The 27,743-nt window shown below is 39.3% G+C and overlaps 1 long non-coding RNA gene across 1 annotated transcript; it reads right to left on the minus strand.

The window, feature by feature from the left end:
• Window positions 1–1,979: 1,979 nt before the first annotated feature.
• LOC129643934 (uncharacterized) lies at window positions 1,980–26,417 on the minus strand. Its single transcript, XR_008710608.1, has 4 exons — window positions 26,274–26,417; window positions 5,622–5,675; window positions 2,891–2,999; window positions 1,980–2,439 (listed from the first exon to the last, which is right to left on the minus strand). It is a non-coding gene; the product is annotated as an uncharacterized LOC129643934 (long non-coding RNA).
• Between the last annotated feature and the right edge of the window lie 1,326 nt (window positions 26,418–27,743).

Here is a 27,743-nt window from a genome sequence, read left to right on the forward strand (position 1 = left end):
CCTAATGCGAATTTTACCTGGAACTGTATCTGTGTGGACAGAATTGTACACATGACCCACAGAATATCATTCTGCCATCTACTAGCAACCAATAGAATTGCAGCCTCTGAGGTTGAAAGACAGTTGAGAATTGCATATTTGTGCCTGTGAACAGTAAACAATGGAAGTCTGTGAGAATAATCACAGTTGCACTAAACTTTTTCAATGATTTTAGATTTTCAGGTGAATCATTTTGCAGCCAAGTGAAGGGAACTGTGCATATTCTGTCTTCTGTTTTATACTCTGAAGATGAAGTTTGTATCAACTACAAATTAATGTGTATATTTTTTAAAGGGTAGAATAAATGTGTTCACTTAATATTCATGACCCATTTGGTAATGTGTCTTAAAAATTAATAGCATGCATAACGTTGTGTTTTTAATGAAACAATTTGAACATTCCTTACAATGTGCAATGACTAAGTTTGTTTTATATAATGAAAGTAATTCACCAAGTACAGCATGATTAGCTGTTCGCTGCAAAGGGTACTCCACAAATCCCCATGCTAGAGGAATTATGATTTGGGGGCAAGCTATTTCAAACCTCAATAACTTTGTTCCCTTTGGGTAATGGTAGGAATATGTTTTATTGATTTTTCTCAAAACATCCAGTGCTTTTCAATGAAGCAAAAGTTTCAAGTATCTTCATGCAGTAATTTCAAAACTCCCCTCAAACTATAAACAAAGATTATTTTTCATATATAGTTTAGTGAATATGAAGCAATACATATTATAATAAAGATCAGGCTCTCTGAGAACAAAAAGGAAAGGTAATTATAGATAAAAATCATCATCCAAAGTAATACCTTTCCCAGAGAGCCAGGAGCATGCCTCTCTAGCAGATGGTTTTTAACCCTTCCTTTCACAGGACATGTACTTTCTTTTAAGATACCAATCTGTACAACAATAAGGAACATTAAAACAAATAGCATATCTGTCATCTAACTATAAAACCTTTACATAAGAATTATAACCTTACTAATAAGTAAAAAAACTATTCCAAAATATATAGAAAATGTATCTGTAGATATTTGTTAAATGATTCAGTGAATTTTCTTTTAACCACAAAGGAATGAACTATTAATATTACAGTGTTTTTGAGTATAGATTTTTAAGGCACTTCTTCAATTAATAGATAATTAATTAGAGTTAATAGCTCATCATGTATAAATACTTTTTGGATACTCTAAACATTCTTCTGGGCTTTCTCAGGTGGTAAAGAATCTGCCTGCAATGTAGGAGACACAGCTTGGATCCCTGGGTCAGGAACATCCCCCGAGAAGGAAATGGCAACCCACTCCAGCATTCTTGCCTGGAGAATCCCATGGACAGAGGAGCCTGGTGGGCTATAGTCCATGGAGTCACAAAGAGTCAGACACGACTAAGTAACAACTTCACTTTTCACAAACATTCTTCTATAAAGAGGGACTAAGTGGAGAAGGGGACTATGGGTGACTTTTGTTTTTCCTTCTTATATTTTTTGGGATTCTGGATAGAAGTTTTTCTAAAAGCTGTCATCTTTTAAGATAAACATTATATGAACATTATTTCTTTATTTCTTAATCAGATTCATCTATAGATGACACAAATTTCTCTCACCTACAATCAAATTATCATAAATTTCAAATGATTAATATACAACTAAAAATGCTACCAATTTTCTCCCTTGATATAAGGAAATATTACTTAATATTATTAAAAATTTTACTGTGCATCTATGTTGTACTTCTATGGACTTCCCTGGTGGCTCAGCCAATAAGGAATCTGCCTGCAATGCAGGAGACCCGGGTTCAATCCCTGAATTGGGAAGATCTTCTGGAGAAGGAAATGGCAACCCATTCCAGTATTCTTGCTTGGAAAATCCCATGGATGGAGGAACCCAGCAGCCTACAGTCCATGGGGTCGCAAAGAGTTGGACATGACAGAGACTTCACTCACATGTTGTACTAGACATGTTCATTTTTAATCATCACAGAAATTCCTTGAAGCAGTATCATTCTCACTTTACAAGTAAGAAAACTATAGCCCAGTTAAATATGTTCCCTAGACTTACACAACTCATAGTTTGTGATTTTAATCCTTGTCTACAGAAGGTAATGGCAACACACTCCAGTGTTCTTGCCTGGAAAATCTCATGGATGGAGGAGCCTGGTAGGCCACAGTCTGGGGGGTGGAGAAGAGTCAGACATGACTGAGCGACTTTACTTTCACTTTTCACTTTCATGCATTGGAGAAGGAAATGGTAACTCATTCCAGTGTTCTTGCCTGGAGAATCCCAGAAACGGCGGAGCCTGGTCGGCTGCTGTCCATGGGGTCGCACAGAGTTGAACACGACTGAAGCAACTTAGCAGCAGCAGCAGACTCGAGTTCTCTTAACTATACATCACTACGAGGAGGAGAGCTGGAAATTTATAGGGATTTAAAATGAACAGAAAAATCTGCTCTGCCATGAATGCTTTTACCATCTAGTTTTAAAGAAGATACAAGAACACTACATGATTTAAAATAATTATAATATTGCTAATACCCATTTGTCATACACTGTGCTAAACACTTTACATGAATCATGTCCTTCATTCCCACAAATGCCATCTGACAAGTTTCTACATAAATGTTGCTTTCTCTGAGAAGTATTCTTCAGCCCCCTGATCTACGCTAGGCCCCCAAGTTGTAGGTTCACCATAAACCATCCTCTTCTTTCATCGTATTCCTTCCAGTTTTAGATTTTCTATTTACTGGATAAAAGGCTTCATGAGGGAAACAAAAGTGACTCTTCTTTGCCCCCACTCTTCCCACAAGGTATTGGTCACATTTTAAAACAGTGGACAGAGGAAAAAATGGAAAATACTTACCTTTCTTGAGTCACTCAAAACAACAGTAAAGTATCTACTCAAGCCACAGTAAATTTTTTGTTGTTCTACCAGTTTTTGCTTTTAAATTTTTGCAAAGTTGTGTTGGTTTCTGCAATACAACAATACAAATCAGTCATAAATATACATATATCCCCTCTATCTTGATCCTCCCTCCCTCCCCCCAGTCCCACTCCTCTAGGTCATCACAGAGCACCAGACTGGGTTCCCTGTGTTATATAGCAGCTTCTCAGCAACTATCCATTTTACACACAATAGTGAATATATGTTGATGCTGCCTTCTCCATTCATTCCACTCACTCCCTTCTACACTGTGGACTTGTGGACATAGTACACTCTTTCACTCAGTATCTCACTGGCTCTGTAGCTACCACCAATACCTTTCTCTGCTAACTGTCTAAAACTCCCTCTCAACTCCAAATTTTGCTTCATGTTCTTCGTTCTCCACCTTCTCTTATCTTCTACATCTCTTAAATTTCAAATCTGGCCTTCTTTCAATTCAGAGGCTCTATTGATTATTCTACAGCTTCCCAAGTGGTTCAGTGGTAAAGAATCCACCTGCCAATAAGAAGACCGGGTTTGATCCCTGAGTGGGGAAGATCCTCTGGAGAAGTAAACAGCAACCCACTCCAGTGTTCTTGCCTGGTAAATCCCACAGACAGGAGAGTCTGGTGGGCTAGAGTCCATGGGGTTGCAAAGAGTCAGACATGAATGAACACACACACATTGATTATTCTAATTCTACTCAACAAATGCTCAAAGACTGGAGTGAAAAACAGAATGAACAGAGAGGAAAGGGGGAGAAACGTCTGAGATGTGTCCTGGTACCCAAGAGAACTCAGTGAGTCACGGGGCAACCTGAGTGGGAAAAGTACTAGGTCTTCCCCATGCCCTCAATTTCATTTCTGCTTCTTCACTGAAAATGAAATATTTTATTTCTGGTAATGGATATTAACTATTCCTCAAATGTCAAGAGCTTAGCAAAGAAGTTTTGTAAATCAATGTAACAAATCTGCTCAAAACAACAAAACCTCTTAAGACAAAAATAGATCCCAAAACATTAAGACCAGATTGGATACACGCTGAAGATATTATCTTAAGAAAGAATGTGAAAGTTGAAAAAAGTGTAAAATGTCTATTTTGGAAGCAATTTTTAAGAGGCATGTTTTTCATTGACCATCCAAATGCTATTTCAAGAACTCTCTAGAATGCCTAAAAGATGCATGTTTATGTGTGTGTAGGCATGTGTGTCCACTATGAAGATCACCAAAACTATGACAATCAAAACTTGATACCATTAAATATCCTGATTATGAGTTATACTTGTGCTAAGTCACTTCAGTCATGTCCGACTCTTTGGACTATAGCCTGCCAGGCTCCTCCATCCATGGGATTCTCCAGGCAATACTGGAGTGGGTTGCCAGTTTCTTCCCCAGATCTTCCTGATGGAGAGATGGAATCTGTGTCTCCCTTATTGGCAGGCAGGTTCTTTACCACTGGCGCCACCTGGGAAGTTATCTTTAATTGTACATCTGTATGTCTCCAGTTAAAGTAGACAGGCCACCACATAGATTCTCATGGGGAATTTGGAGAGTAGATTTGGAACAGAATTTTGCTACTCATACATATTACTCATCTTCTGACTCATGTTGCTGGCATGAGACTGCAGCCAGGCCTGCAACTCCCCCAACTCCCCCTGCATCTCATTCAGTATAACTAAGTCCTGGGCCAGGTATATAGGTTTCACAAGACAACAAGCTCCTGAATTTCTGCAAGACATTCATTTCACCAAAGTCAAAAGTCACAAGAAGTGACACTTCAATCAGTCCTCACTGACTCTAGCTTGTATATCCCAACTTGCTCTTATTCTCTCCCAGTTTGTATCTATCTGCCCTTCACAACTGCTTTGGGGACTTTAAGCTCCAAGATCAGATCAGTTGAGAAGACAATGAGCAGTACAGAGACTCAGTAAATTCCAGAATTTCAAAATATCTAAGTCTTATGTGTCTGTGTGTGTCTGCTTCTCCCTCTTAACCCTGACTGATATATACTGTCTGAGTCAATGAACATAAGTAATCCCACCTAATCATTTAGCCAAGAGTGATTTAGAACATATTCTGTGCCAAGTACTATTTTAACCACTGGACACACACTGATGCAAGTAACAAGAGAGACATTCCTCCCCTTATGTTGTCTGCATACTAACTAGGAAGATGGAAATAAATGAGCATGTAAATAAGCAAGCATAAAATTCAGATGATGTATTAGTTTACTATTGCTGTTCCAACAAACTTGGTTGCTACAAACAATTCAAACTTATCTTACATTTCTGGAATTCAGAAGCCCAAAATGAATCTTGGCTAAAATTAAGTCAGATTTCTCCCCAAGGATCTATGACAGAATGCCTTTTCTAGCTTCAGAAGACCACCTGCATTCCTTGGTCTGTGCCCCTTTCTCCATATGTAAAATGCATCACTCCCTCCCACTTTTGCTTCCATCGTCACCTCTCCTTTTTCTGACTGATCCTCCTGCCTCCCACTTATGAGGACCCTTGAGATTACATTGAACCTGCTCAGATAATCCGAGATAATGTTCCCATGTCAAAATTCCTTTTCCCATTTAAAGGAACATTCACAAGTTCCTGGCCATTATTCAGTCACTCAGATAATCTGTGTTCATAGAAAATCAACAAAATAGGGAAATGAAATGTTACCTTATATAGAGTAGCCAAAGATATCCTCTCAGAGAATTTCTTTTCAGCAGAAACCTGAAAGATAAGGAGAAAAGTATTCCAATCTAGTCAGGAAGTATTAAGAAGTATTAAGACTGTAAGGGAGAAAAAGCTGGATGTGTTCCTGGAAAAGAAAAACCACTTTTCACAAATTGAGCAAGAGGTGGTAGGACCAGGCCTCAGAGATCTGAGGCCAGATCTTCTAAGGCCTTGTGCTAAGCAGCTTGGGTTTTATACATCAGTCACTGTGCCAAGATTTTATTACTGCAGCATTCTATAGGAGAAACTTTATCTAAGATGGAGATGCAGCAGACTCTAAAGTGAGTGAACAAAACCAACATGTGGGCATCATCTCATGCCATTGGATCTTAAAGACCTGTATGCATCATGGGCCACAGAAATGGTAAAAGTATCTGTACTGCACATCAGTTTCCCAACTTATAGGCTAGCAAGCTGAATCTCTGCAAGTAGCATTAAACAAACAGAAGGAGCCTAGGAAAAGATTTTGACTGAACTTCTCTATATTTCAACCAGACTGTTTACTGAAAAACTAATGAACATTTTTTCCTCCAAAAACAATTTGAAAATTGATTTTTGTTTAATAAGTACAGGTACTTTTGGGAAGGGTCTTCTCTGCTGGCACAGTGGTAAAGAACCACCTGCCAATACAGGAGATGCAGGTTGGATCCCTGGGTCAGGAAGGAAATGGCAACCCATTCTAGTATTCTTGCCTGGGAAACCCCATCAACAGAGGAGCCTGTTGGGCTACAGTCCACGGGGTTTCAAGAAGAGTCAGACATGACTTAGCAACTAAACAACAACAACTTTAGGGAAGAAGTCATGCCTTTAACAATGTTAGGTCTTCTTTTCATGCTTTTCTATTCTACATTGTTCTAGTGGAATGGTGAAGAAGTGGTTCTATCTGAAGTCAGCTAACGAGCAAACAGGAGGTAGGGAGATAAATGTATGAAATATGCATGTCACTTAACTTTGAGGAGTTTTGCTAAGAAAAGAAAGAGAAATCGGATGGTAACTGGAGGAAAATGAGATATTAGTAGGGTTTTTGTTAAGATGGGAGATATGTTAGCATGCTCAATAATGACAGAATGATGAAGAGAAATTTGTTGATAGAGGAAAAAGCAGGAAAACTGCAGGGGTTAAGCAGTTAAAAAGTCAGTGAGAAGGAACAGGATTCATGCATAAGTGAAGGCTTTGGCCTTGGATCAAAGTAAGGACAGTTCAAACTGAAAGTCATATTTCTCATTAACTAAAGGATTGACATTCTGCTTTTGTAACAGTCTCTTGAGTTTTGTTAGCAGAAAACAGCATCCTAAACCTGAGTACTTCATGACACTGACAAGACTGCACTTCTAAGTCTTTAAGGCTGTCAGTATCCTACTTAACTGCAGCAACTCCACTGAGGGAAAGACCACCTTGTGGGGACCTGTCTGGGAGTCCAGCCAACAGCCCCTTGATGACATGACTTCCCTCTAAGTGAGTTCATTTTATCCTCTGTAGATTTCAGTTCACACAGACATATTTTTTAAAATAAGTGTAACTTTAGCAAATAGCCATACATCACTTTTAATTGATATACTGAACCATCTAGCATGAAGGCAGCTGCTTTCTATACTCATACGTGTTGGGTGGGAATTCTCTAAGTATAGGGATTAACCAATTAAAACCAAATGGTAGAGAATATGACCAGAAAATCGCTTCCAGGGTTCCACGCAAGAACATAGAGAGATAGTTTGCGACCAGGTAAGTTGTTGGAGTCAATATACAAATATTTTATTTGGTATTCTATTTATTACTGATTTCTGTGCTTAATTGGTAGCTGACTTATACATTTTTCAAGGAGTGAATTGTCTATGCCAGAATGCATTACGACACTGCAAATCAAGGTTCTGTTTTAGTGGGAAACTGGAGCGGGGGAGGGGACTGAAAGGTATTGATGCTGTTATGCAAATAAGAAAAGCCCAAGAAGAGAGAGTTCTATCATTTCCGTGATAGATAGAAATGGGCTTAGGGTTGACAGGCAATGTAAAAATTACTATTACCTCTCATTATATCCTTCCAAGCATTTCTGTTTGTGCAGAATGGGATTTTAAACATCTTGATCAAGCAATAGGAGTCTGCCTCATCTCCTGACACTGATGATCATCTGGCAGGGCAATATTGTTGCTCTAACTGGCATCCTCACACGGTTATGAAACTGCATGAGGCATTACTCAAGAAGTGACTTGTGATTGGAAACAGCCAGCAGAAATTTAAAAGCAAGTATCATTTTGCCACTCATGAAATGATCAAAGATTTCATAGAGCTTTATGCCTATGAGGGCCAGTATATAAGATTCACTCTAATCTCAAGATGTAAATTTCAATATCTTCAACTGTCTTAGATTCTTAGAGTTGTAGGACTTGAAATCTGTTCGGTTTCAAAATGTTCAAGCAAAGAAATAGAAGCCACCCATTGTAATACAACACTCATCATGGGGCAAAGGCTGCCTATGGAAGTCAGTAGCCATGAGTCATACACCATTACTTTCTCCAGCTCATAATTTTAGAGCAAAAATATGATAGGTGTTTCTTTGATTTTTTACAAACTCAAATTCCTACCGTTTATCAGGTACATTTGGGGCGGTCTACTTAAAATACTTGAGGTCTTCTGGCAATCAAGTTATACCAATCACAAAGTAAATCTGGGAACAATAAGGTGACAACATATTCTCAGCTTCTCTACACTTCAGTTTTCTCACCCGTAAAATATGGAAACAAATGTCTACCTTCTAGACTGATTTAAAAGATTAATTGGATTATGATTATAAAAATATTGGGTTCAGAATCTGGTACACAGTGTTCGCTCAAAAAACAGTGACTGTCATTGTAACCATTGTTCTCTTTGTGCAAAAAGCAAGAAGACATGATTTATCATAGACTCAAAAGCCTGAAAGGAACTTTTAAAAGGCATCTATTCATCTTTCTTGTTCTGTGTACCAGGGTTAAATCCCACTTATCTACCCTGACTTCTCTCTCAAATGACTCTAAGAAGATAACAATACTTCTTAGTGGATTATTATGACTATGTAAATAACATTAATTGTTTGGGTTATATACAGTTGTTTTTCTCAAGAGATTTCTGCAATTCTAAAGCAAAGCAGCTGACAGCTTCTAGGGACAGTATCTTAATTAACAATTATTGTGCAAAAATCTTTCTTCTGACTAGGCAGGGGGAGAGAGGTTGTTAGGAGGCAGGGAGAGGTGTGTAAGAGATGTCCAGAGAGCAAGGGGCTTTTGTTAGTTTAAAGGGTCTCTTCTTTGTAGAAGAAAGCTCTCCAATTAGACAGAAAACTGTCGCAGGAGCATAAAAGCCATTTTCAGCACCTTGTAGGTCAGTCCCATTTTTTTTTAGTTGGACAAGTGAAAGGAGAACGACATCTCTCCTGTTGCAACTGCCAATTATTTAAGAGGCAAAACTCAAGAAAGTCATTAGCTAATCTCAAGCATGAAATGATAAAGTAGCAACCAGAACTGAGCACAGCTAGTGGCTGGCTTTATGGTTCTTTAATAAGATGGGGCTTGAAGAAGCCAGGAGAAAATAAACTCCAACTTTACTTCATTAGGACTAGATGCCTTAATATGTGTACAACAGTTCTATTTAAAATGAGTTGTCCAGGATGCAAAAGTCACTATATCTGATCTGTGTTAGGCATGGACAACCTAAGAAATGACAGGTGGCACTTTTTAAAGAAAAATGAAGAATCAAACTCAAAATACGTACAAGCACTCCTAAAAGGTTTTAAATACAGATTATAAATATAACCAACCGAAAGGTAGGATTCAAAATGAATCATATCCCTAGGACTATCCCTAATTAAACTGTAGTAAAGATTTGTCTACAGCTCCTATTAGATGTAAGCTACACATTTATACTTGAAATTTCCTCCAAATAGGTATGTAATACACTGGCAACCCACTCCAGTGTTCTTGCCTGGAGAATCCCAGGGACGGTGGAGCCTGGTGGGCTGCCATCTATGGGGTCTCACAGAGTCAGACACGACTGAAGTGACTTAGTAGCAGTAGCAGCAACACTTTTAGTAACTATGAAAGTTTCTTAGAAAGGATTTTAATCACTGATATAACAAATACTTATGAAACACCTACTGAACTAGGAACCAAGGTAACAGAGGAGGGAAAAAGTACATAATGCCAGACTTCAGGAACTTAAAATCCAGTGAGGAAAATGGATATTAACGCAAGACATACAGCTTATGCCATCAAGAGCATGACGAAAGATACTAAGAAGGGATCTGATTTAGACTGGAGGAGCAATAGAATTTAAGCTCTAACCTGAAAGACTGGCTAACAGTTAAATAAAATACCAGACTACCTGACCTACTTCCTGAGAAATCTGTATGCAGGTCAAGAAGCAACAGTTAGAACTGGAAATGGAACAACAGACTGGTTCTAAATCAGGAAACAAGTAAATCAAGCCTGTATATTGTCACCCTGCTTATTTAACTTATATGCAGAGTACATCATAGGAAATTCCGGGCTGGATGAAGCACAAGTAGGAATCAAGATTGCCGGGAGAAATATCAATAACCTCAGATATGCAGATGACACCACCCTTATGGCAGAAAGTGAAGAGGAACTAAAGAGCCTCTTGATGAAAGTGAAAGAGGAGAGTGGAAAAAGTTGGCTTAAAGCTCAACATTCAGAAAACGAAGATCATGGCATCTGGTCCCATCACTTCACGGCAAATAGATGGGCAAACAATGGAAACAGTGAGAGACTTTATTTTCTTGGGCCCTAAAATCACTGCAGATGGTGACTGCAGCCATGAAGTTGAAAGGTGCTTGCTCCTTGGAAGAAAAGCTATGACCAACCTAGACAGCATATTAAAAAGCAGAGACATTACTTTGTTAACAAAGGTCCATCTAGTCAAGGCTATGGTTTTTCCAGTAGTCATGTATGGATGTGAGAATTGGACTATAAAGAAAGCTGAGCACAGAAGAATTGATGCTTTTGAACTGTGGTGTTGGAGAAGACTCATGCGAGTCCCTTGAACTTCAAGGAGATAAAATCAATCAATCCTAAAGGAAATCAGTCCTGAATATTCATTGGAAGGACTGATGCTGAAGCTGAAACTCTAATATTTTGGCCATCTAATGTGAAGAACTGACTCATTTGAAAAGACCCTGATGCTGGGAAAGACTGAAGGTAGGAGGAGAAGGGGATGCCAGAGGATGAGATGGTTGGATGGCATCACCGATGAAATGGACATGAATTAGGGTAGGCTCTGGGAGTTGGTGATGGACAGGGAAGCCAGGTGTGCTGCAGTCCATGGGGTTGCAAAGAGTTGGACACTACTGAGCAACTGAACTGAATGAAGAGAAGGAGAGTAAACATTTTGAGGCAAGGGCACTGAGGCAGAAGAAAAGTTGGAATAGCTGAAGAGCCAAAAGAAGGCCAGTGAGGGTAATGTGATAGCATCAAGGAAAGAGAAGATACACAGACAGTGACAAGATCAGATTGGCCATGTTAAAAAAAAATAAATAAATAATGTATCCAAAGTGCAGTGCCACTGAATGGTTTTAAGCAGAGTATGAAATCATTAGATTTACATTTCAGAAAAAATAACCTGGCATAGTTCTGCATAGAAGCATACAATGGCACGAGGAACTACAAGTTTAGTAGGGAGCTGCCATGGTCTAAGTGAGGCATGGTAGTGTTTCAGATAAGAGATGTGGAGAAAAATGGATTCATTCAAGGTCTATTCTGGGATAGGTATCCATAGGTAATAGATTAGAATATTTCTCTGGCTTCTGGTTAAAATTACCAAATAGAATATGATTCCATTCACTGAGATAAAAACACAACAAAGTTAGAGGAAAGTGAGGGGAAGAAGTACAGTTCATCAGGTACATCATTAGAGACTAAAAAGGGAATGAGGAAAGAGCAGTAGCACAGGAATATCAGCATCTCTGGAGTGAAATATAATTTTTTAGATATATCCAATTTTATGATTGTATCCATTTATCTATACACATTTTGTTTGGGAATACAAGCCACAAATCTCAGCTCTTTTTGGATAAAATGAGTAGCATGTCCCCAGTAGGACAGGGACTCTGACATCCCAGGGACTGATGGTTATCACAAAGTGGGCATAAGAAAGTCAACTCCAAAAAATGAACAACCTCAGAACCAGAAAATTTGTCAAACAGTTCTGAAGTTTAACAAAAATAGAGGCAGAGATTTGAATAAGATCTGGTATTAATAGAAAAGAAGAACCAGCCAAAGAAATAAGTTAACAAGAACTCAGTTGTCAAAGATGGAGCTTTGATCAAGTATATAAGCAGACACTGAGAACCGTTTGTGATTTTTATCTTGACAATGTGGTAACTGTGTACAGATTAGCATAAGATGAGCTTATATGGGACACACTGAAGAGATGCTTGCTAGGTCCCCAGAGCACAGGTGGGACAACTGTGGTCTTCCACAGGGACCCTGTATGGAAGGGTTATCATTGCTCGTCTCAGAGTGAGGAAACCCTGGAAATTGGTTTTGGCAACTACTGTCTTCATCAAGCGTATACCAAATATGCCTGGTGCAGCCTGTATAGTTCTTATTACAGAGTATACATTCAATCAATCTCAACACAACCTTTGTATAAACTCCAGAGTTAAATTCCTCCCAATGTTGTTTTTTAAAGTAAGCCAGAAAGAAAAACACCAATACAGTATACTAACGCATATATATGGAATTTAGAAAGATGGTAACAGTAACCCTGTGTACGAGACAGCAAAAGAGACAGATGTATAGAACAGTCTTATGGACTCTGTGGGAGAGGGAGAGGGTGGGAAGATTTGGGAGAATGGCATTGAAACATGTAAAATATCATGTATGAAACGAGTTGCCAGTCCAGGTTCGATGCACGATACTGGATGCTTGGGGCTGGTGCACTGGGACGACCCAGAGGGATGGTATGGGGAGGGAGGAGGGAGGAGGGTTCAGGATGGGGAACACAGGTATACCTGTGGCGGATTCATTTTGATATTTGGAAAAACTAATACAATTATGTAAAGTTTAAAAATAAAATTAAATTAAAAAATAAATAAATAAATAAAGATATGTGGACTGGGCAGATACTACCCGATTCTTTGAAAATTTCAGTGACAGAAGAGGAACGTTTCTATAAACAGCAGCCTTTACAGAACACTGCCTTAACAACAGTTAACAGGCAATCTTATAGGACTACCCATTACAGTGGCACAAAAAGCAGCTAACTCATCAGAAACTATATTAGAGCTTTACAGTCTCTACCTTTTCTGACTTTTCATCTGAATGCCTCAGCTATGAAATCTCTTGTTTTGACCTTAGTGGACATGGCTAACCTTTGTGAAATAACCTAGAAAGGTCTTTGTGTCTGTTCTGTACACATTGGTAAATTTCCTGCATCCTTTCTTCAGAAGTTCCCAGCCTCAAACCCATTAATCACTCTCATTATTCTTTTAGACTCTCTATACACCACCCCTCCTCACTCTCTACAGTTAGGAGCCCAAAATTAGACTCATTAGCAAAGGCTTGGCCAATGCCAAGTCTAACAAGGTGACATTCTCATGGATTCTGCACATGGAAAAGTGAACTCATCAAAAAATGAGGTGATGCCTGGAAAGGTCTTATGAACTCTCTGAATCTTGTCTGAAATAAATATGTAAGCTAAAACCGAAACAAAGATTGGCAAACTACTGAACACCAAATCACATACCTGAGGTGCTAAGGCACCACTCACCACCTTACTCCTACCACCCACCCACCCTACCACCCCTTCCTTATTCCTGCCTATATAGATACAAAAATTCTGAGTTGGTAGGAGAGCCAATAATGCCAAAAGGTAGAGAGAAATAAAGCCAAAAAGGACCAAGAGTTGGAACCTAATATGCAGAGGCCAAGGCTGAGCATATACAGTGTAAACTAGAAAGGATCTGCCAATGAACAGGAAAAACCAATCTGGCTAAGAGCAGGACCCTGGAATCAGACTTCTGGGTTTGACTTCTGCATCAGCCACTTACCAGTTGTTTGACACTGGAGGCATTAGACTTTCAGCCTCATTTTCCTCATCTGTAAAGTGAGGCCCCTTATGGTACATAAATTATAGAGTTTAACAATCACATGAGTTAAGTATCTGTAACCGGTTCAGTTCAGTTCAGTTCAGTTGCTCAGTCGTGTCCGACTCTTTGCAACCTCATGAATCACAGCACACCAGGCCTCCCTGTCCATCACCAACTCCTGGAGTTCACCCAGACTCACGTCCATCGAGTCAGTGATGCCATCAGCCATCTCATCCTCTGTCATCCCCTTCTCCTCCTGCCCCTAATCCGTCCCAGCATCAGAGTCTTTTCCAATGAGTCAACTCTTCGCATGAGGTGGCCAAAGTACTGGAGTTCCAGCTTTTAGCATCATTCCTTCCAAAGAAATCCCAGGGCTGATCTCCTTCAAAATGGACTGGTTGGATCTCCCTGCAGTCCAAGGGACTCTTAAGAGTCTTCTCCAACACCACAGTTCAAAAGCATCAATTCTTCGGCACTCAGCCTTCTTCACAGTCCAACTCTCACATCCATACATGACCACAGGAAAAACCATAGCCTTGACTAGATGAACCTTTGTTGGCAAAGTGATGTCTCTGCTTTTGAATATGCTATCCAGGTTGGTCATAACTTTTCTTCCAAGGTGTAAGCGTCTTTTAATTTCATGGCTGCAGTCACCATCTGCAGTGATTTTGGAGGCCCCCAAAATAAAGTCTGACACTGTTTCCACTGTTTCCCCATCTATTTCCCAAGAAGTGATGGGACCAGATGCCATGATCTTCATTTTCTGAATGTTGAGCTTTAAGCCAACTTTTTCACTCTCCTCTTTCACTTTTATCAACAGGCTTTTTATTTCCTTTCACTTTCTGCCATAAGGGTGGTGTCATCTGCATATCTGAGGTTATTGATATTTCTCCCAGCAATCTTGATTCCAGCTTGTGCTTCTTCCAGTCCAGCGTTTCTCATGATGTACTCTGCATAGAAGTTAAATAAGCAGGGTGACAGTATACAGCCTTGACGTACTCCTTTTCCTATTTGGAACCAGTCTGTTGTTCCATGTCCAGTTCTAACTGTTGCTTCCTGACCTGCATACAGATTTCTCAAGAGGCAGATCAGGTGGTCTGGTATTCCCATCTCTTTCAGAATTTTCCACAGTTTGTTGTGATCCACACAGTCAAAGGCTTTGGCATAGTCAATAAAGCAGGAATAGATGTTTTTCTGGAACTCTCTTGCTTTTTCCATGATCCAGCAGATGTTGGCAATTTGATCTCTGGTTCCTCTGCCTTTTCTAAAACCAGCTTGAACATCAGGAAGTTCACGGTTCACATATTGCTGAAGCCTGACTTGGAGAATTTTGAGCATTACTTTACTAGCGTGTGAGATGAGTGCAATTGTGCGGTAGTTTGAGCATTCTTTGGCATTGCCTTTCTTTGGGATTGGAGTGAAAACTGACCTTTTCCAGTTCTGTGGCCACTGCTGAGTTTTCCCAAATTGGCTGGCATATTGAGTGCAGCACTTTCACAGCATCATCTTTCAGGATTTGAAATAGTTCCACTGGAATTCCATCACCTCCACTAGCTTTGTTCGTAGTGATGCTTTCTAAGGCCCACTTGACTTCACATTCCAGGATGTCTGGCTCTAGGTCGGTGATCACACCATTGTGATTATCTGGGTCGTGAAGATCATTTTTGTAGTTCTTCTGAGTATTCTTGCCACCTCTTCTTAATATCTTCTGCTTCTCTTAGGTCCATACCATTTCTGTCCTTTATCGAGCCCATCTTTGCATGAAATGTTCCCTTGTTATCTCTTATTTTCTTGAAGAGATCTCTAGTCTTTCCCATTCTGTTGCTTTCCTCTATTTCTTTGCATTGATCGCTGAAGGCGGCTTTCTTATCTCTTCTTGCTATTCTTTGGAACTCTGCATTCAGATGCTTATATCTTTCCTTTTCTCCTTTGCTTTTCACTTATCTTCTTTTCACAGCTATTTTTAAGGCCTCCCCAGGCAGCCATTTTGCTTTTTTGCATTTCTTTTCCATGGGGATGGTCTTGATCCCTGTCTCCTGTACAATGTCGCAAACCTCAGTCCATAGTTCATCAGGCACTCTATCAGATCTAGGCCCTTAAATCTATTCCTCACTTCCACTGTATAATCATAAGGGATTTGATTTAGGTCATACCTGAATGGTCTAGTGGTTTTCCCTACTTTCTTCAATTTCAGTCTGAATTTGGCAATAAGGAGTTCATGGTCTGAGCCACAGTCAGCTCCTGGTCTTGTTTTTGCTGACTGTATAGAGCTTCTCCATCTTTGGCTGCAAAGAATATAATCAATCTGATTTCGGTGTTGACCATCTGATGATGTCCATGTGTAGAGTCTTCTCTTGTGTTGTTGGAAGAGGGTATTTGCTATGACCAGTGTTTTTTCTTGGCAAAACTCTATTAGTCTTTGCCCTGCTTCATTCCATATTCCAAGGCCAAATTTTCCTGTTACTCCAGGTGTTTCTTGACTTCCTACTTTTGCATTCCAGTCCCCTATGATGAAAAGGACATCTTTTTTGGGTATTAGTTCTAAAAGGTCTTGTAGGTCTTCATAGAACCATTCAACTTCAGCTTCTTCAGCATTACTGGTTGGGGCATAGACTTGGATTACTGTGATATTGAATGTTTTGCCTTGGAAACGAACAGAGATCATTCTGTCATTTTTGAGATTGCATCCAAGTACTGCATTTCAGACTCTTTTGTTGACCATGATGGCCACTCCATTTTTTCTGAGGGATTCCTGCCCACAGTAGTAGATATAATGGTCATCTGAGTTAAATTCACCCATTCCAGTCCATTTTAGTTCGCTGATTCCTAGAATGTCAACATTCACTCTTGCCATCTCTTGTTTGACCCCTTCCAATTTGCCTTGATTCATGGACCTGACATTCCAGGTTCCTATGCAATATTGCTCTTTATAGCATTGGACCTTGCTTCTATCACCAGTCACATCCACAGCTGGGTATTCTTTTTGCTTTGGCTCCATCCCTTCATTCTTTCTGCAGTTATTTCTCCACTGATCTCCAGTAGCATATTGGGCACCTACTGACCTGGAGAGTTCCTCTTTCAGCATCCTATCATTTTGCCTTTTCATACTGTTCATGGGGTTCTCAAGGCAAGAATACTGAAGTGGTTTGCCATTCCCTTCTCCAGTGGACCACATTCTGTCAGATCTCTCCACCATGACCCTCCCATCTTGGGTTGTCCCATGGGCATGGCTTAGTTTCATTGAGTTAGACAAGGCTGTGGTCCTAGTGTGATTAGATTGACTAGTTTTCTGTGAGTATGGTCTCAGTGTGTCTGCCCTCTGATGCCCTTTTGCAATACCTACCATCTTACTTGTGTTTCTCTTACCTTGGGCGTGGGGTATCTCTTCACAGCTGCTCCAGCAAAGCGCAGCCACTGCTCCTTACCTTGGACGAGGTGTATCTCCTCACCACCGCCCTTCCTGACCTTGAATGTGGGATAGCTCCTCTAGGCCCTCCTGTGCCCTCGCAGCCAGGGCTCCTATAACTGTTTACTAGATCTGAAATAATCATGTTATAATTGTATGTATAGGTACACTTTTTGAATAATTTAAGTATTTGTTAACTTGACTAAAATAAGCATTTAAAAGGGCACTTTAGGCCATCTTTGCTGTTAAGTCACTGGAAAAATCCCAGGCATTGTCAATTCTCCAATAAACATGTAAATTTTTTTAAATTGGAGAATAATTGCTTTACAATGTTGTGATTTCTGTTATACAACAAAACAAATCAGCCATAATTATATATACAGCCTCCCTCCCCGCTCCCTTCCTACCCCTCTAGCAGCTTCCCATTAGCTATCAATTTTACATATAGATAGTGTATACATGTCCAAGGTATCTAAATTTTTAACCAAAATGGTAGCCATGCCACTGGCATCAAGGTTGCAGTTAATATAAACCAATTCAATATACCAATTAGACAGCTGGTAGAAATAACTATGTATAACAGAGAACAAGAGATAAAATCCCTGATCCACATACTCTGACCTAGCATTCTTGTCAGCAAGAAACATAATTAAACTGTCCCTTCATGGAAGTCATTTAATTTCTAGCAGGAAATAAAAGCAAAATTGAATATCTGTAAGTATTTGAAATTTCAAGTTTTTGGCAGAACGTTTTATCTTGTAGAGAAACCATAAGCTCACTTAATATTTCCATATCATGAATACTATACATAAGATACCTCTCATTTAAGCTTATGATTATCCTTCCAATCAGTAGTACACACTTGAGCAGCTATTAATAGATTTTCTATTGTTGCTCTCAGCTGAATCTGTCAATGCTTACTTACAGGCCTTAACAATTAAAGTTTTATTTTCTTTTTTTACTTAAAAGTCATAGATGAGTGAAAAAGGTCAGACACAAGCAAGTGTATAGTGTATGATTCCATAAAATTCTAGAAAATGCCAACTAATCTACAAAAATAAAAAGCAAGTCAGTGTTTGCCTAGGGCTGGGGCGGGGGTGAGGGGGGACAGGGCTTGAGGAGAGGACCACAAAGGGCCACAAGAAAATTTTAGGGTGATGGAAATTGTCTGTCTCTTTGTTGTGGCATAGTTTTATAGTATACAACTGTCAAAACCTACCAAATTGTACAATTTCAATGGATAGTTTACAATGAATAAATTACATCTGGATAAAGTTGACCTGAATAATAAATGTCACAGAAAAATGTCTAGAATAACACACAGAATATAAATAAAACTGATCAAGACTTTAGACATGCTTCTAGCTAACAATCAAGTTCAGCTCTATTCTGTACTTCTCTAAAACACAGAAATATGATTTTTACCAGCACAAATTAAGTTAAAACTAGCATCTTACAAAGGCTTGTAGAGCCAGGATGTCATCTAAGACAAGATGAAAAGTCTGTGTTTTTATAAACCTGACACTATGGGGAATAAAACAAGGAAATCAAGTTGGAGGTGCCTGTCTCCTTACAGAAAATGAAATGGGCTATTGCATGCAGAGTTGTCAGGAATATTACAGTTACTGATGGTTCAACCTGAAAATTTTTATGGAATCAGATGTTAAAACTCTTCTCAAAACTATTAAATGGAACTAGCATAAAGGATACTCTGAGTATTTTCCTTGTACTTCATAAAACCCTCCACCCCACATCAAAATGTTAAAGTCCACATTATAATTAATTATGCCTGCAGACTGTTGGCACATGCAAGAAGGTCATAGGAAAGCCTTTATGTCTCACATAAAACACCATCACAGGATTACAACACACTATCACACTCATTTCATTTTACCACAAGCCTGACAAAATAGTCAAATTCACTGAATTAAAACTCAATTATCTTCCTCCTTTAACCATCACAGCCTGCTTCACAAACTCCACGTTCAATTATGGCTATATTTCATTGTCCTCTTCTAGTTCATTACTCAATACACTAAATAGCCCTAAGTCTAGTGTCTTTAATGTGATGTTTCTCACTCCTCCTGAGTTATTCAAGGGAATAGAAAGAGATTAGAGCAGTCTAGAAGACGGTAGGAAGTGAGCAATAGAGAAGAGCACAGGATCCCCGTCATTCCACTGACACCTAGCATCACACCATAGAGCAACCTGCAACTATGTTTTTGCTTGTCCAGTTCACTCTATCAACATTGTTCCTTGGGGATGATCAACCCCTTTCAGGCTTAGGCTCTCTAGAGTTGACACCATTAGGCCCAGACATTCACCTCAAAGCTCAAGTCCATGCCACAGTGACAGAGTCTAAGGGGGCTTTCCACAATAGCCACCTTTTCTGCCAAAGCCTCATTCACTACAGAGCTTTTGTTTGGAGTCCAAAGACATCACACTAGAATGGGCCGCAAGCTAATTTTACTATCAGCAGTTTTATTTCAGGAGCCTCACTGTCCTTTGCACCTGAGCCTTGTTCAGAGACTCTAGTCCAGCCTTTACAGTTCTTCCTAGCTTCATCCACACCGGATTTGAACAATTTTTATGAATTTAAGCAAACTCCAGACAGTGGAGGACAGGGAAGCCTGGAATTCTGCAGTCCATGGATTTGCAAAGCATTAGATATGACTTAGTGATTAACCACCACCACCTAGCTTCATATCCTGGGAAGCAATTCCCTCCTTTTCATAAGGCACAGTTATCCTGCTGCAGGATAATCCATCTCCTCTATGAAGCCTCTGCATACCAGAAATTTCATGGGAAGAATAGCCTTGAAGGGCAAAAATATATTTTGCTAAACCCTAACCACTAGAAATCAACATTCTATATTCATTGGAAGGACTGATGCTGAAGCTCCAATACTTTGGCCACCTGATGTGAAGAACTGACTCATTGGAAAGGACCCTGATGCTGGGAAAGATTGAAGGGAGGAGGAGAAGGGAACAACAGAGGATGGGGATGGCATCACCGACTCAATCGACCTCAGTTTGAGCAAATTCCAGGAGATGGTGAAGGGCAAGGAAGCCTGGTGTGCTGCAGTCCGTGGGGTTGCAAAGAGTTGGACACAACTTAGTAGCTGAAAAACCACCACCACTAGAAAATGTGTATCCCCACAAAAAAATGCTGCTGGTGCCCTACTGATACCCACTGGCTGTTACCATTTCTGGGAAAACCCTCCTTCCACCCAAGTGCAAGCACTTTGCCTGAGGGCTTTTTCTGGACACTTGTATACTCTGCCCAACACTGAACAGACCAGAAACACTGATGAGTTACCCACAAATGAGGTACTCAAATGAATGTTCTATACTGTTTCCAGAGCTCCCCTGCAGGCTAGGGCTCCACTTGCCCACCATGATCAATTGCTTGATCAATCACTTTCAATGACTTGCTTTCTTTACCAAAGTTCTCTGAGATCATCTCCCAGCAAACGACTTGCACCCAAATCCTTCTTTCAGAGCTTACTTCTAGAAGACCACAAACTAAGATGCCCAGTTCCTAGTTCAGTGTAATCAAGAGGACCCAGGCTGGAGAGCAGTCAAGAACAATGTCAGACATACAATCTCAGAACACTTCAGAAGAGCACAAAAACCAAGCAGGAAAGTTACAGGGAAGCCAAACCTGGCAGGTGGTCAACAATCTCTGCTCATAATTGAAGGAGTTAAGAAAAGGCAGAACACAGAGGTAGCACTGGGGAAAGAATTCATACATAGATGATATGGGCTGTTAGCACTATCTCTGACTATCAAGCAGAGGGAAGCCCCAGGGAAGAAGGCACAGGATCCTTAATCCTGAGTTTGTGCTTTTCAGAGCATTAGTAATGAGACACCTCCACAGCAGGAGGAAGAACTCAGACATGGAGACTGGAATTGCTCCTCTATATTACCAAAGTGTGCTCACTCACAGGGTCCCAGGAGACCTTTGACAGTAAATCTTGTCTTTCCAGTAAGAATACACATTTAAACAGATTCTTTGTACTGAGTATTCAGCAAAATTAAACCAGACACATAGGACTACCCATGTACATCAACAAATAAATCTCAAATAACAGCAACTGTACTGCTTTATCATTTAAAGATGATTACATACACTGTTTAAACATCACAGCCATTTTGCATGGTCAATAGGAAAAGCTGTCTTTTCCATTCTCAGTATTGTATACACAGCATCTATGAGTTTATACATGGTTGCATTGAATTACTATGGACAAATGGAGTCACTCAACCACTGGAATATCAATGAAGTCTGGTAGTCAATTCCAGCCTAAATTATAAATGTTAATATTTCCTCAACTGACTCTTCACAATCCCAATTTCTCGATTCAAATCTCCAGCTCAGAATAAAAGGTAATATAAAAGTAACCATATTTTTGGAATTTTAAAACAGCAAGTTTTTCCCCTTTTCACTCCTTCTGCTTTCTCTTGAAAGATGGAGCTTATTTTGTCAAACAAACACACAAGTTTTTCTTTAGAAAAATTCTGTTGAATTTGTTTTTCTATTCCAGGATATTTTAATCACTAAGTATGTTTTATGTGACCAGTGCACTGGTAAATATAAAAGTCTGGTCTTGACAATTTCATAGTTTGGAAAAACTGACACATCTGAAAACTAAAAGGAAGGTTGGATCTGCTGTTTAAATGATATGTAAACAATTGTTTTATCTTCTTATAGTAATACTAAGCAACAACTATTATCACAAATTTACATCACTATTTTAAGCTTCTAACCCTGATTCTAGAAAATTACACTTCAGTATCTGTTGATTATTCAGTATAGGAAAAGAACTGAGTTATTTTCTTCATCTGGGGTGGGGTTGGGAGAACAAGAAGGTATGAAAAATGAATATACATAGTATTTGACTTGGAGGAAAAAATTGAACCAGACAAAATTGAGCAATTTTGTCAAGTTCTTTAACCTTCCTGATGCAATTATCTAGATAAAATTAAGGTAATAATAACATCCACAGGTTTTTAATGAGAGTTTAAAAAATGATTCTTAAAGGTTTAGCATTGAGCCTGAAACAGTATATGTCTTAGTATTCAGTAAAGAATGGTTTTACAAAAAACCTCGAATAGCCAAAGCTATCTTGAGAAAGAAGAATGGAACTAGAGGAATCAACCTACCTGACTTCAGGCTCTACTACAAAGCCACAGTTATCAAGACAGTATGGTACTGGCACAAAGACAGAAATATAGATCAATGGAACAAAATAGAAAGCCCAGAGATTAATCCACGCACATATGGACACCTTATCTTTGACAAAGGAGGCAAGAATATACAATGGATTAAAGACAATCTCTTTAACAAGTGGTGCTGGGAAATCTGGTCAACCACTTGTAAAAGAATGAAACTAGAACACTTTCTAACACCATACACAAAAATAAACTCAAAATGGATTAAAGATCTCAACGTAAGATCAGAAACTATAAAACTCCTAGAGGAGAACATGGGCAAAACACTCTCTGACATACATCACAGCAGGATCCTCTATGACCCACCTCCCAGAATATTGGAAATAAAAGCCAAAATAAACAAATGGGACCTAATTAACCTTAAAAGCTTCTGCACATCAAAGGAAACTATTAGCAAGGTGAAAAGACAGCCTTCAGAATGGGAGAAGATAATCGCAAATGAAGCAACTGACAAACAACTAATCTCCAGAATATACAAGCAACTCCTACAGCTCAACTCCAGAAAAATAAATGACCCAATCAAAAAATGGGCCAAAGAACTAAATAGACATTTCTCCAAAGAAGACATACAGATGGCTAACAAACACATGAAAAGATGCTCAACATCACTCATTATCAGAGAAATGCAAATCAAAACCACTATGAGGTACCATTTCACACCAGTCAGAATGGCTGCGATCCAAAAGTCTACAAGTAATAAATGCTGGAGAGGGTGTGGTGAAAAGGGAACCCTCTTGCACTGTTGGTGGGAATGCAAACTAGTACAGCCACTATGGAGAACAGTGTGAAGAGTCCTTAAAAAACTGGAAATAGACCTGCCTTATGATCCAGCAATCCCACTGCTGGGCATACACACTGAGGAAACCAGAAGGGAAAGAGACACGTGTACCCCAATGTTCATCACAGCACTGTTTATAATAGCCAGGACATGGAAGCAACCAGGATGTCCATCAGCAGATGAATGGATAAGAAAGCTGTGGTACATATACACAATGGAGTATTACTCAGCCATTAAAAAGAATACATTTGAATCAGTTCTAATGAGGTGGATGAAACTGGAGCCTATTATACAGAGTGAAGTAAGCCAGAAAGAAAAACACCAATACAGTATACTAACGCATATATATGGAATTTAGAAAGATGGTAACAATAACCCTGTGTACGAGACAGCAAAAGAGACAGATGTATAGAACAGTCTTATGGACTCTGAGAGAGAGGGAGAGGGTGGGAAGATTTGGGAGAATGGCATTGAAACATGTAAAATATCATGTATGAAACGAGTTGCCAGTCCAGGTTCGATGCACGATACTGGATGCTTGGGGCTGGTGCACTGGGACGACCCAGAGGGATGGTGTGGGGAGGGAGGAGAGAGGAGGGTTCAGGATGGGGAACACATGTATACCTGTGGCTGATTCATTTTGATATTTGGCAAAACTAATACAATTATGTAAAGTTTAAAAATAAAATTAAATTAAAAAAAAACAATTAAGATATAAATATGAAGTGGAAAATGAAATTCTATAGGATTCACCAAAAAAAAAAAAATTTATCCTCCCTCACTCTACCTTTAAACTCTGTATTTGGACTCATACTTTACTGTACTTTTTGGTAAGGTCTTGGCCTATCTCTAAATTTTCCAGTCAATCTTAGATCAGTTCTTAAGTCCTCTGGTTACATTTAGTTACAAAATGCTGTTCCCATATCAGTACTAAAAAATGTATTAGTCCTGTGTAATGGTCAAAATTCCAACCTTCACTTACAGTTAACCTCTTCTGCAATTTGGGCCACCTTCAGCAGAAGTCTGCCGGGGCAAACTGCTCTCCCTGGAGCTTACCATCCTCCCCTCACCCAGAGATTTCTAGCCATGGTTTCTGAGCCTGTCTTTTGCCCAGGAAGTCAGAATGAGGTCATTCAGTTGGGCCTAATCCAAGAGGACAGGTGTCCTTGTAAGAAAAGGACAAATTTAGACCTAGACACACACACACACACACACACACACACACACACACACACACACACAGCACCATGTAAAGATGAAAGCAGAGAAGGAATGATGCTTCCACAAGCCAGTGAACACCAGACTGCCAAAGTACCAGAAACTGGGGGAGGTGCCCCAAACAGATTTCCCCCCTCATTGTCCTCAGAAGGAAGCAAACCTGCCAGTACCTTCATCTCAGGCTTCCAGGCTCTGAAGCTATGAGACAAAAGGTTTCCATTGTTTTAAGCCCTTTGGTTTGTGATACTTTGTGATGGTAACCCCAGCAAACTATATATTTTGCTATATATGTGTATACACACTAGTTTGCATAGTTATATGTATTATAGATTTTATAGATTGTGTATATAAAATGAAACAAACTGCTTTCGATTATTTGAATATTTATTTTTTTACATAGCCTATGTAGAAATTATTACCACAATTTTTCAAATTGTCTCATTCAATCCTTTTAATTGTAAAGAAAGAATAAACAATTCAGGAGGAATTTATTTTCTCATTCATCACTTTTTAAGTAAAAGTTTTCACTTCAATTTCAAGATAAGTTATAATTTAAAATGGGAGTATCAGATATTAAAATTTGATTGCCATCTTGATGCAATACCATCAAATGCTTCTAACCCTATGTTTAAGAAGCAATTCTTGAAGTTTATGGGTTAGAGATTTAAATTTTCCCTGGGCATCTAGAGTTACCTGGTCCGTATTAAGAGAAACAGAACTGAGAGTAATGAAATTAGCAATTCCTTATTTTATTTCTAAGAGTAAAAGAGTTGAAATAATTTTTTTCACTTTTATTCAAGCATTCCCTGCTAAGAGAGTGAACATCTTCTAAATATGAGGAAGTGAGCCAAGTGAGGTTTAATAGGGTTCTGGATAGCCCAGGTGCATCTTGCTTCTTACCAAACCCTAATCTCAGATTAGGCATTCTAGAAGATGCCTTATTGAAAGACAGTTGTACTTAACTTCTCTGAAGTAACATCAGCCATTTATTTCTCCTCACTTTAGCATATGTTATTTTCCCAAGACAAAGAATTAACTTCTTACTCATTTAGACATCCACTCTAATTGTTTTGAACTTTCTTGGCCAAATGGAGGAATCATTTTTTTGGTCTTAAAATAAAACAGTAGCATTGCTTTTCCCACCCAAGAGAAAATTAATTCTGACCACAAAAGACTGCATTTCAGTTCAGGGCAATGTGTGAATTAATTAGTGTGAGAAGAAAAAAATCCTTTTTCTTATTCACATACCTTTCATCTTGGTTCTTCCAAACAATGACTGCTTTTGTTCAGTGCTTAAAAGAAGGGGGCACATTTTTCAGGCACCACTGGCACAGAGAAGGCTAGGGAGCATTACTTCTCAGAGGAATTTCTATATTTGATTTAATAACTTTCTCAAAACATCTATTGTAATTTGAATTTTCATCCAACCAAAACTTAAATTACAATTAAAAACCTGTTTTGATAAAATCAATAGTGGAACTTAACAGAAGTCCTTCAGGCTCTCCTAAGACCAGCCCAGTCTCATTAAGGCAATCAATTCCTAGAGTTTATTTTTTCCATTTTCTTTTGTTTTGTTTTTAATACATATGGCCCGCAGAAACAAAAAAATTATGATTGGAGAGCAAGCATAAAGAAAGTAATAAAATGAAGCAAGAAAAATTGTGATGAATATTATCTAAAAGACCTCAGCAATTCTCAAGATAGCATGTAATTCTCAAACAATGTCTCAGAAACACAGAGCTCCCAAGAAGTTTTGGTCTTCTGGAAGCTCCTGACAAGGTTCAAATTTTGTCAAACTAATTATTTCTGTGCGAAGTTATTTCAGACTACCTTAGAAAAACAACTTTGGGGTATGGTACACGAGTGGGGATTCATCTTGTATTACCTTCAAGACTCCGAGAAGACTCTAAACCAGGGACTTGGAGGTTCCTGCTTTACCCAAAACTCACTTGTCCTCGCCCTTGGAGAACACTGAGTTTCAGGTGCTACCCAGGCTATTTATAGGGATCCCCCCAGGGTTCTACCAGTTTCAGCTGAGTCCATGCATGACTCAATCATTACTTACATCAGTCACCCAAATTTCAGCTGCTCTTTCATGGAGCCACTGTAATTCTATAGAAAATAATGTTTCCTAAGTGAACTTAAGAAACACTTGGCTGTTTATAACCTGTTATTCATAACTTGTGCTACCTACCACAGATAGTAGAATGGTTGCTCCTAATATTTGCAGCAATTAGAATCACCTGGGAAGCCTTTAAAACTCCCAGTGCTCAGCTTGCTGCTGCTGCTGCTGCTAAGTCGCTTCAGTCCTGTCCGACTTTGTGCGACCCCATAGACAGCAGCCCACCAGGCTCCCCCGTCCCTGGGATTCTCCAGGCAAGAACACTGGAGTGGGTTGCCGTTTCCTTCTCCAATGCATGAAAGTGAAAAGTGAAAGGGAAGACACTCAGTCATATCTGACTCTTAGCGACCCCATGGACTGCAGCCTACCAGGCTCCTCTGTCCATGGGATTTTCCAAGCAAGGATACTGGAGTGGGGTGCCATTGCCTTCTCCAGCTCAGCTTGCACCCCCTGCCAAATAAGCCAGCATGCCTAGGACAGGGAGACAAGCCAGAACAAGACAAGTCAGGATTTTTTTTTTTTTTAATCTACTGGTGATTCCAATGGAGAGCAAACTTTAGAAACCAAGGAAGCAAAATGCTAAAGGAAATTAACAGCAGAAACCAAGGCAAGGGTTAAGGAAGAACCCTTAGGCCCAAGTATTTGGATATGTTTCCTTTTGAAATGGTGCATGAACACACATTAAGAATATGAAGCTGGCATGTATGCCCATTGAGAGCTAAATGCCCATTTATAATTCTACAGGAGTTGACCATAAATACACAGTGCTTGGGCACATTTAATAGTGTGTCAAAATGCTACAAGGGATATAAAAGGGATTGATTGGTAAATCAATAAATGAATGACCTAGAATAAATGACCTTGCACACTTTAAGTATTTTGTTCAAAAAGTTGCAGCAGCCATTAAGAACAACTAATATTGTTCACACCTCTTCAGCGCTCTCTTCAAAGAAAACATGGAGAATTAGAAAAGAGCATGGCTGCTATCAATTAGATTGATTTCCAAATATAACTAGAGGTGATGCTAGGTTTCAGAAAATACTGGGAAGAAAACAGAAAGAGGAATTACATCCAGAAAAATGTTCTGGCCCTCTTTGGGTACTATCTCAGGAACTATCTTGCTTCTCTGAAATGGCAGGAAACTCAGTGTACATGACCACCAGCTAAACTTAATAGACTAATCTGCCATATGATTTGAGGGTGCAGCAGAAAGGCAAATCAGACAAATAATAA

This window comes from Bubalus kerabau, chromosome 2 (assembly GCF_029407905.1).
Source record: "Bubalus kerabau isolate K-KA32 ecotype Philippines breed swamp buffalo chromosome 2, PCC_UOA_SB_1v2, whole genome shotgun sequence".
Taxonomy (NCBI): Eukaryota; Metazoa; Chordata; class Mammalia; order Artiodactyla; family Bovidae; genus Bubalus; species Bubalus kerabau.